We start from the raw sequence: 10,180 nt of genomic DNA on the forward strand, positions 1-10,180 counted from the left end.
TATTTAAATTAACTTATCAATATTTAATTGCCTCTCGCCTGATCTTACCAGTTCGCCATGCTAATCAACTAATGTGAGGAGCCAGCAAGTTCACCCTCCCTTATCTTTCACTTGCTGCCTCAAGGAGTTAGCTGAGCACAAATTAGTGGTGGCAATTCTTCCATTATGACAATTGCAGCATCTCAGAAAGTATTTCATTGATCCTAAAGCACTTTGAGATGTCTGGTGATCATGGACAGTGCTATGTAAATGCAAAGTCTTTTTTCTTTTAGCTTTAGGGTGGCATAATGGCACAGTGGTTAGCACTGCTGCCTCACAGCGCCAGGGACCCAGGTTTGAGTCCCGGCTTGGATCACTGACTGTGTGGAATTTGCACATTCTCCCCACGTCTGCATGAGTTTCCTCCCACAGTCCAAAGATGTGTGGGTTCGGTGGATTGGCCATGCTAAGTTACCCTTTAGTGTCAGGGGGACTAGCTAGAGTAAATGCATGGGGTTATGGGGATAGGACCTGTGCAGGATTATGATCAGCACAGACTCGATCGACTAAGTGGCCTCTTTCTGCACTGTAGGATTCAATGATTTTAGATGGCAGAACTCATCATGTTTTCCATCTGCAATATTGCCTGTCACCATATTGTCTGGCTGTGGGCTGCTTCTTTACAACTTTACCTTCTGTGGATCTTTTTCCAATACTGAAGGTCATGCCCTGAAACTGCAAGTTGTCACCATCATTAGCTGCTGATGTGTGTTTTGTGGAATAACAGTAGCCTGCCCACATACAGGCCTCCTGCATTTTCCACCTCAATTGCAGGGGTGGACACTTCAAAATCCTTCCGCTATTGTGACTAATCTGACTCACCCAATCTATATCTAGATTAAAGTCACCCATAAACACAGATGTTCCTTTATCACATTTATCCTTTCTCGGGTAGATAGTCAACATCTTTTCCCAAAGGTAGGGGAGTCTAAAACTAGAGGGCATAGGTTTGAGGTGAGAAGGGAGAGATACAAAAGGGTCCAGAGGGGCAATTTTTTCACATAGAGAGTGGTGAGTATCTGGAACGAGCTGCCAGAGGGAGTAGTAGAGGTGGGTACAATTTTGTCATTTAAAAAGTATTTAGACAGTTACATGGGTAAGATGGGTATAGAGGGATATGGGCCAAATGCAGGCAATTGGGACTAGCTTAATGGTGAAAAAAAGGTGGCATGAACAAGTTGGGCTGAAAGACCTGTTTCCATGCTGTAAACCTGTATGATTTTATGACATATATCTCTGATTTCCAACAATACTACTACATTTTCGTCTTCTAAACTTCCTAGCTTCCTATTGTTCATTATGCATACCCTTACCTTGTTATTCCTCCCAAAGCGCACGCACTAGAACACCCAAACCACTGAATGCGCCAAGGGAATGCTCAGCTTTTCATCAATGCTGCAAAGGCATGTGGCAGAAAGGGCAGTAGCGGTACTGATACAGCAGCAAAGAGCTGTGCACCGATCCCAGCAGACCATACACAATTGATAGCTTCAAGCAATAAGAATAACCATCTTGAATCCCATCAGAAACATATACATGAGGTGACAGTAAAAAGATGTGTAGTTTAGGTGGATTGGTCACTGCAAATTTCACCTTAGTCAGGGGGATTAGCAGGGTTAAAATACGTGGAGTAATGGAGATGGGGCCTGGGTTGTTGGTGCAGGTTCAATGTGCTGAATGGCCTCCTTCTGCACTGTAGGGATTCTATGATTGTAATATTCTATGACTAACAAACCAGAAAATTACGATGATGTACCTGATGGGACAAAGAGCGATGAAGACATGGTTCACACCGTAAATCTCCTAGAAAACATGAATGCTGTCACTCTGTCCAAAGTGATTGCAAGGGTTCAAATTATCTATCCTAAGGATAGCTGTTTATTGGCCAAGATTGACACAGGGTAAGTGCCAACATACTCCCCTTCGAAATTTTAGAAGATGTCTCCGCAGACGTGGAAGGCCATGGTGAAACCTATCACTGTGAAACTTTCATCATACAACAGTTCACTAATTCCATGTGCACGATCCATAGTCCTGGAGTGCAAGTACAATCAATCCTCCTGCGTGTCACAAATGCTCTACATCATGGAAGCTGAAGGCCTAGTGATTACAGGTACATCGGTATGTTGTGACACCACACTAGTAACAGTCTATGGAATGAATCAGACACAACAAGGTAGAACAACCACTATCACCTCAATTCACCAGCTAATACTGAAAGAGCCAGCATTTTTCAACAAAATTGGCAATTCTAAGGGAGCTGAAACATTACATTTGCAGGAGAGTGCAAGTACGTCAATTGATCCACCACATAAGTGCTGCATACACATTCAAGGCAAATTGAAGGTGGAACTGGACAAAATGAGGAAAGGTGCAATTATTAGAATTGTACATTGTGCCCCAATCAGATGATACTGTTTTCAATTCAGTGCAGCAGATAATTTATTTGGTTCTATTTATACCAGTACTTGCCTAAGTCCTGATCCAAATAAAATATAAGATACTAAGGCCATGCCAAACCTTAAAGTAAGGTGATGGTAAAGATATCTAAGTCTCTTTAATTTCATGTCACCATACATTCCCAATTTTGTTCAAAAGTCTCCATTGCTAAGAGAATTGTTGAGAAAGGGTTTGCCTTTTCTGTGGCAAGAAGACCACCAATACCTCGCCTCTTTTTTAAATCAGGAAACTAAGGAAATTTGACATGTACATTGCAATTCTCACCTACTTCTACAGATGCACCATGGAAAACATTCTTTCTGGTTGTATCACAGCTTGGTATGGCTCCTACTCTGTCCGAGACCGCAAGAAACTACAAGGGGTCATGAATGAAGCCCAGTCCATCACTCAAATTAGCCTCCCATCCATTGACACTGTCTGCACTTCCTTGGAAAAGTAGCCAGCACAATCAAAGACTCCACACACTCCGGACATCATCTTCCATTGGGAAAAAAGATACAAAAGTCTGAGATCACCTACTAACGAGCACAAAAATTGCCACCAGATTCTTGAATGGACCTACTGTGCATTAAGTTGATCTTTCTCTAACTCCCTAGCTATGACTGTAACACTACATTCTCCACTCCTTTCTTTCTCTATGAATGGTATGTTTTGTCTGTATAGTATGCAAGAAACAATACTTTTCACTAGCAATACATGTGACAATAATAAATCAAATCAAAAGGTTTGGCAGAGCAGTGCAGATCAATCTACGTACACTTGCCCCTTCTACTTTCTCAGACACTGGAGAGCAACTTCTAAAACCACAAGAGGAGATGTACTATACAAATGGAGGAACAAAATTGCCAAGTTTACAACTGGGACAATCCAGGATCCCACAGAAGGCCACCAGCTGAGGTGACAAGGATTTATTCAGAGTCAAGTTCCCATGATGTCATTATATACAAAGGCACAATGGCTGTACATAACCGAGGACAAACCAAATCCATTCTAGCTTCTCAATCACCAGACAATCCAACTGCATCTAGGACAAGATCCCATATTGCAACCAAGAACAACATCCAAGAATGACAATCCCACAAATCACTGTGAGCAATTAAAGAAGATTCCAGACAAGGTTAGCATTTCAAAAACTGGGTGTACCTGCAAATTACCTTACACTTTAGAGACTCATAGATTAACCTGTTCTATACACTTATGTAATGGTAATTAAAAGTGAACAAGTATTGTGAATAGTTATATTTCTTTGGAAGGGGGTGGGGGAGTGGGTATCATGTTGCAATATGCTTTTAAGGTATATAGATATGACATTGCCAGAAGAGAAATATGTTGTGATCCAGTCTTGATTTCACTTTTGCTTTGAACAGAGCACTCAAACACAATTCTGATGTCTTCAAGCTTTATATTTGGGCGACACGGTGGCACAGCGGTTAGCACTGCTGTTTCATAGTGTCAGCGACCGGGTTCGATTCCTGGCTCAGGTCACGGTCTATGCGGAGTTTGCACATTCTCCCCGTGTCTGCGTGGGTTTCCTCTGGGTGTTCTGGTTTCCTCCTACTGTCCAAAGATGTACAGGTTAGGTGGATTGGCAATGCTAAATTTCCCCTTAGTGTCAGGGGGGCTGGCTATGGGGATGGGGCATGGTTGGGACTGTGGTTGGTGCAGACTTGATGGCCCGAATGGATCTATGAATCTATGATCTATGATTCTAACTGTTCGTGTGTGATTATTCTTCATAACTGAACACACAACATGTTTATCCAATCCCTTATAAGCAATTGAGGTCTTGTGTCACGTAGGAGTAAATAAGCCCAAGGTATAATAATAACACAACATTTAGTTGTCCAAGGTTGTCTTTTTTGACAGGTAGGACTCTTGCCTTTTAGGGGTGTAAGCTGTTTCTGTAAAACACTGAAGTGTTTTTGATACCTTTGGCAGATCATTTTAACAGATTTGCCCAATTCACTGTGAAGAGTCTCTGTCTCATCGCATTGAAGTCAACCTTGCCAAAATCAAAAATCATTAGTATTTGTTTCATGTTTCTCCCTTTCAAACACAACAATGAACTGAATTATATTATTGTTACTGGATAAATATTCATGCATCATTAATTGACCGCTATGTAAATCTGGCTTATTATTAAATCTAATATGGCCTTTATGGGTTAGAGTCATAGAGTCACGGAGTCGTAGTGGTTTACAGCATGGAAACAGGCCCTTTGGCCCAACTTGTCCATGCCATTCTGGAACATACTGGAAAGGACTTTCCTGTGAGCTTTGGGACCCCGACATCAGGACCAAATTACAATCCTGTAGCCACATGCTGGGACTCTGGCCTCCTCTGCACTCAACTTCCTATTAGTAAGATCAGGCATGCTCCTGATATTGCCAACACAATCACAAGGCTGGCAACTCAGACACCGTCTAGCCAAATTGGGAGCTAGAAGAAATCTTGAGGGCACCTTCAAATTGTAGCTGCTCTCAGAGGCATGAATTTAAAGTAAAAACATTCAGCAGGATTGAGCAAGCTGGCCCCTTAGAACAGTGGGGAACCCGTCTCACAACCGTAATTTGGGCTGCTAGTACGACCTTCCTGTCAGGAGCACCCTCTTTGGTGGATGGCAGACTAGGTTAAGCTGGCACCCTCCGCACTTGGCATGGAATGATCTACTGATGGTTAAAATGCTGGCAAGCTTTCTAAATCACCCCAAATTGGAGCTTGGTTATTAAAACTGCCTGCTCACTTCTGTGGAGTGGACGGTATATCCACATTCTTGCCCCCCACTCCCCCGCCAGGAAAGCCAGGGAAGCTCAATCCTATTTTCCTGGAACCCTCTGTTTTGGTACTGATATGTTTTAATCTGCTTTCTCCAACCCAATTCAAAGTTAAAACCCCACATTAAAACCATTCTGCACGTTACATACTTGTCTAATCCCTGTATTTATACAAGTTGCACAGGGGACATAAATACAACTCCCACTACCTTCTGAAATCCTTTTTTGTTTCTTAATTCTGTCCATAATGTCTCACTGCCCATTTACCTCCCATTGCCTCTTCACATATCACTGAAGTGATTTCATCTTAAATAATTAAGGCTACTCCTCCATCTGCACCATTTCTCCTACGTTTCCTGAAGATCCTGTGAAGGATTACCCAGATAACGCATGGTATGTACTCAAACCTTTTAAGCTTTTATTACCTGCTAGAAAGGAAAGTAGACAGAGTGAATTTCACAATGGTGTTCTATCGATTCATACAGAAAATGTAACAGTTATAATTTAGCATATCTTGCTCTTTGGAACTTTGTTATTGAAAGGGTCAGTCTCACTCTGTGGCCAAGACTGGCAACACAGTGCTTATGAAACTAACTCAAAACCTCGCAGAAAATGCAGAGAAAAACTGAGATGCTGGAAGACTAAGAAAAAATTTAGCAAAGCAGTCTGCAAAGAAGTTTGAGAAGCGGAGGCACAGAGGAAAAATTGCCAGGAAAAAGATGCTAAGAAAAGTTTGGAAGCTCTAGGCAGAGATTTTAAATTTGTTACTGCATGAGGAACAGTTGACTGGCTTGGTCATATACTCACTGGAGTTCAGGAGAATGAGGGAGAATCTGATTGCAGTATATAAAATACTAAAGGGGTTTGATAAGGTGGACATTGAACAGATGTTTCCCCTCGTGAAACAATCTAGAAGAAGCGGTCATAGATATAAATTGGGAGGAGGTAGGTTCAAAATTGAGGTGAAGAGAAACTACTCTGTTTCTGATCTGTGGAACTCACTGCCCCAGAGTGCAGTGGAGGAAGAATCAAACAACAGATTAAAGATAGAGATAGGTATGTTTCTGATGACAAGCAGGATAAAGAGCGATGGGGAGTAGGCAGGAAAGTGGAGTTGGGACCAAGATAAGATCAACCATGATCATGTTAAATGGTGGAGTGGGCTCAAAGGGCTAAATTGCCTACTTCTGCTCCTAATTCCTATGTAAAATCCCACAGTCCAAAGATGTGTAGGTTAGATGGATCTATCATGCTAAATTCACCTTCAGTGTACCCGAACAGGCGCTGGAGTGTGGTGACTAGGGGATTTTCACAGTAACTTCATTGCAGTGTTAATGTAAGCCTACTTGTGTCATAAATAAACTTTAACTTTTTAATCTTGACATGGATCTGGCATCATAACCTTTGGATTCATGGCTGTGGAGAGCAGTATCTACTCTTCTGACTCTATTGTCCCCAACTACTACAACATTCCTTTCAACTTGAATGGCCTCCTTTACCAGATGTCATAGTCTGTTTGCCCATTCACTCAGCTCATCCAAGCTGCAGCTCATCAACACCATTATTACTACAAAACTCTGTGGCCTGGGGGTTGCCTCCTCCCCCTGCAACTAGATCATAGACTTCCTAACCCACAGACTGCAATCAGTAAGGATAGGCGACAGCACCTCCTCCACAATCACCCTCGGGACACCCTTTCCTGTCCCAAGGCATGGTACATCGATGAGACCATGCAGATGCTACAACAATGGATGAATAGACACTGTGCAACAATCGCCAGGCAGGTTCTTTGGGTAAGCATTCTCCAAGGCGCCTTCAAGACATACTACAACGCAGAATCGCCGAGCAGAAACTGATAACCAAGTTCTACCCATTAGGATGGCCTCATCGGGATCTTGAGTTCATACCACCCTACATGTAACCCCCACCATTTGACCTGGGCTTGCAAATTCCTATGAACTGTCCTGGCTTGAGACAATTCACATTTCCTTAACCAGTGATTATCCCTTTCTCCACTCGCAGTGTCTGTGCCTCTAAGGAGTTGATTACCTGAAAAGATTTGCATTCCAATTATTATCTTGCAATTGTGTCTTTGTCCGTATATGCCATGTTTATGAAACCTACCTCTCCACTCATCTGATGAAGGAGCAGTGCTCTGAAAGTTCATGATTCCAAATAAACCTGTTGGATTTTAATCTAGTGTTGTGAGACCTTTTGCTGCTCCCACCTATTGGATAAGAGTAATGATGGAGACTCCTCTATCACTACACCTGGTTTCTCCTAAACTGTTTGACTCACAGTCACATCCAGATCATTAACCAAACCTGAGCTATTACCTACCCTAATGAATGTTAGTGCCTCCTGGATCCATCTATCCAGGTAACTCTTTAACTCCATGGTGTCCTGTGTTATGACTGGTAGATGGTAATCCAAATCGCAAAGATAATTTGACCCCTGTATCATAAGTTTTTTTTTTGGAAATTGACATGAAAATGTAGGTTTACTGAAGCCAAAAATTCCAGTAACACTTTTAAACATTAGCTAAAAACATTTATTTTTAAGAAAAGAAAACTTAAACACACAAGATTAATTTTACATAATTAAAATTAGCCTTACAGAACATTCCTCCCAAAAAGGTTCCTCTCCTGGTCAGACTTACAAGTAAATGTCTTTTAGGCAACAATCCCGTAGAGACATTTCACTATAAAAATTCAGTCATATTAACCCCAAGGCAAAACTATTGTCAGTTTAGTAAAGCATACCACATGATTTCCCACTCCTCACTTCTGCTATGGAATTTGAAAATTTTATCTGAGTGGCTGATTTAAAACTGCATTTCCTTCAGCTTAACAACTCTTTCAGACATCTAATACCCAGGAGGTCTCACATAGGCACCCCTAAGCACAGCTCTCAACATCTCTCTTTAACTAGCCTTTTTCTCCTTCATTTTTTTCCATTGTCCTTGGAACCTCTTCGAAACTTACCTTTCCCAGAATATAAAAATCTTCCATGTTCTCCCTTCTCCCCCACATGTTCGTTCAAATAACATTTAATGACCTTGTCTTGTTTATTTATGAAATCTTTGTAATTTGTAAACCCTTTAACTCCCCTTTGAAATTTAACAGCTAAAAATCCAGCCCTCACTTATCTCTGATTGCAAATTTATTTTGGTTAAAATTAAGTTGCCATCTTGCTGTGAATTGTATGCTTTTAACACCAATATTCCTTTGATGTACTAAACCTTGTAAACAATCAGTGGGCAAGCTTAATTAGACAATGTTCATACATAGACACACACACAAAGATACAAGCCTGTCTCGCAGAATAACACAATAAACCCCCCAACATATTAAATATGAGACCATATTTCATCACACCTGGGAGTCTCTCCTCAGATCTCAGCTCAATAATTTTTAGCTGAAGTTCCTTAAAATGCAGACACTCATTCCAGATTTGGGCCAGGCGGTGTCTCAAGCGCGTTTTTTTTTAGTGCAATCAGCTTTGCACCAGAAATAAATGAGCCTAGGATGGTATTCTCCAAGCCCACTAGTGTCTCCCAGGCCCCTACCCCCACTGGGAGTGGATCCCTCCAGCGGCATTTACGGCTGCTCTCTACTAACTGGGAATATGCTGAAGGAACATCCTGGCATTGCCAGCCTGGCACTCTGGTACCGCTCAAGGAGAAAACTGGCTCTGCCTACTGGGCACCTTGACACTGTCTGCTGGGCACCAGGCACTGCCAAAGGGGGCAGGGCCATTGGGGGGCAGCCTACTGGTGGCCGAGCCTATTGTGTGAGGTGATTGGTGGGGCGGTGGATTCCCACTGCCACTCTGCAAGCAGGGTTGGTGGGGAAAGAAAGGAGGAGGTGATTGGAACTGGCCATCGGGATGGAGGGGGAATTGGGGAGGGGTTGGCCTGGTCATTGGGGTGGGGAGGTGTTCAGGGCTGTCGGGGGAGGTGGTGTCACGGCAGGCTCATGAAACCTTGTTTTGCTTATTTAACTAAAACTAAATTAAAATTAAGGATAGCTCTTTTACTACTTTTTTGTTTTTTTGGACTATTAATCCAGAAATTTAGCTAATGCTCTGGGAACCTGGATTTAAATCTCACCATGGCAGATGGTGGAATTTGAAGTCAATAAAAAATACCTGGAATTAAGAATCTAAAAATGATCATGAAATCATTGTCAATTGTCGGAAAAACCCATCTGGTTCACTAATTCACTTGGTTCACTTTTACGGTACATTGGCACAGTGGTTAACACTGCTGCCTCACAGTGCCACAGACCCGGATTCGATTCCCAGCGCTGGTCACTGCCAGTGTAGAGGCTACACATTCGCCCCATGTCTGCATGGGTTTCCTCCAGGTGCTGTGGTTTGCTCCCACATGAGGAAAAGATGAGCTGGTTAGGTGCATCGGCCATGCTAAGTTCTCCCTCAGTGTACCCAAACAGCTGCCGGAGTGTGGGATTTTCATAGTAACTTCATTGCAGTGTTAATGTAAGACTACTTGTGACATTTATAAATAAACTAATGTCTTTTAGGGAAAGAAATCTGCTGCTCTTACTTGGTCTGGCCTACATGTGAATCTAGAGACTCAGCAATGTGGTTGACTTTCAACTGCCCTCTGAATTGGCTCAACACTCGACTCAGTTGTATCCATCGCTCAAGAAGGCAGCTCACTATCACCTTTTCAAAGGCAACTCAGGATGGCCAATAAATGCTGGCCAGTCAGCGACACCCATGCCCCACAAATAAATTAAAAAATAACATTGACGATACTGGCATTGGTGACCTGCTTTATGCGTTAATCATCATAGAATCATAGAACCTTTCAGTGCAGAAAGAGGCCCTTTGGCCCATCGAGTCTGCACCGAACACAATCCCACCCAGGCCCTACCCCCATA

The sequence above is a fragment of the Carcharhinus amblyrhynchos genome, chromosome 12 (assembly GCF_965287045.1).
Source record: "Carcharhinus amblyrhynchos chromosome 12, sCarAmb.v2.hapA, whole genome shotgun sequence".
Classification (NCBI taxonomy): domain Eukaryota; kingdom Metazoa; phylum Chordata; class Chondrichthyes; order Carcharhiniformes; family Carcharhinidae; genus Carcharhinus; species Carcharhinus amblyrhynchos.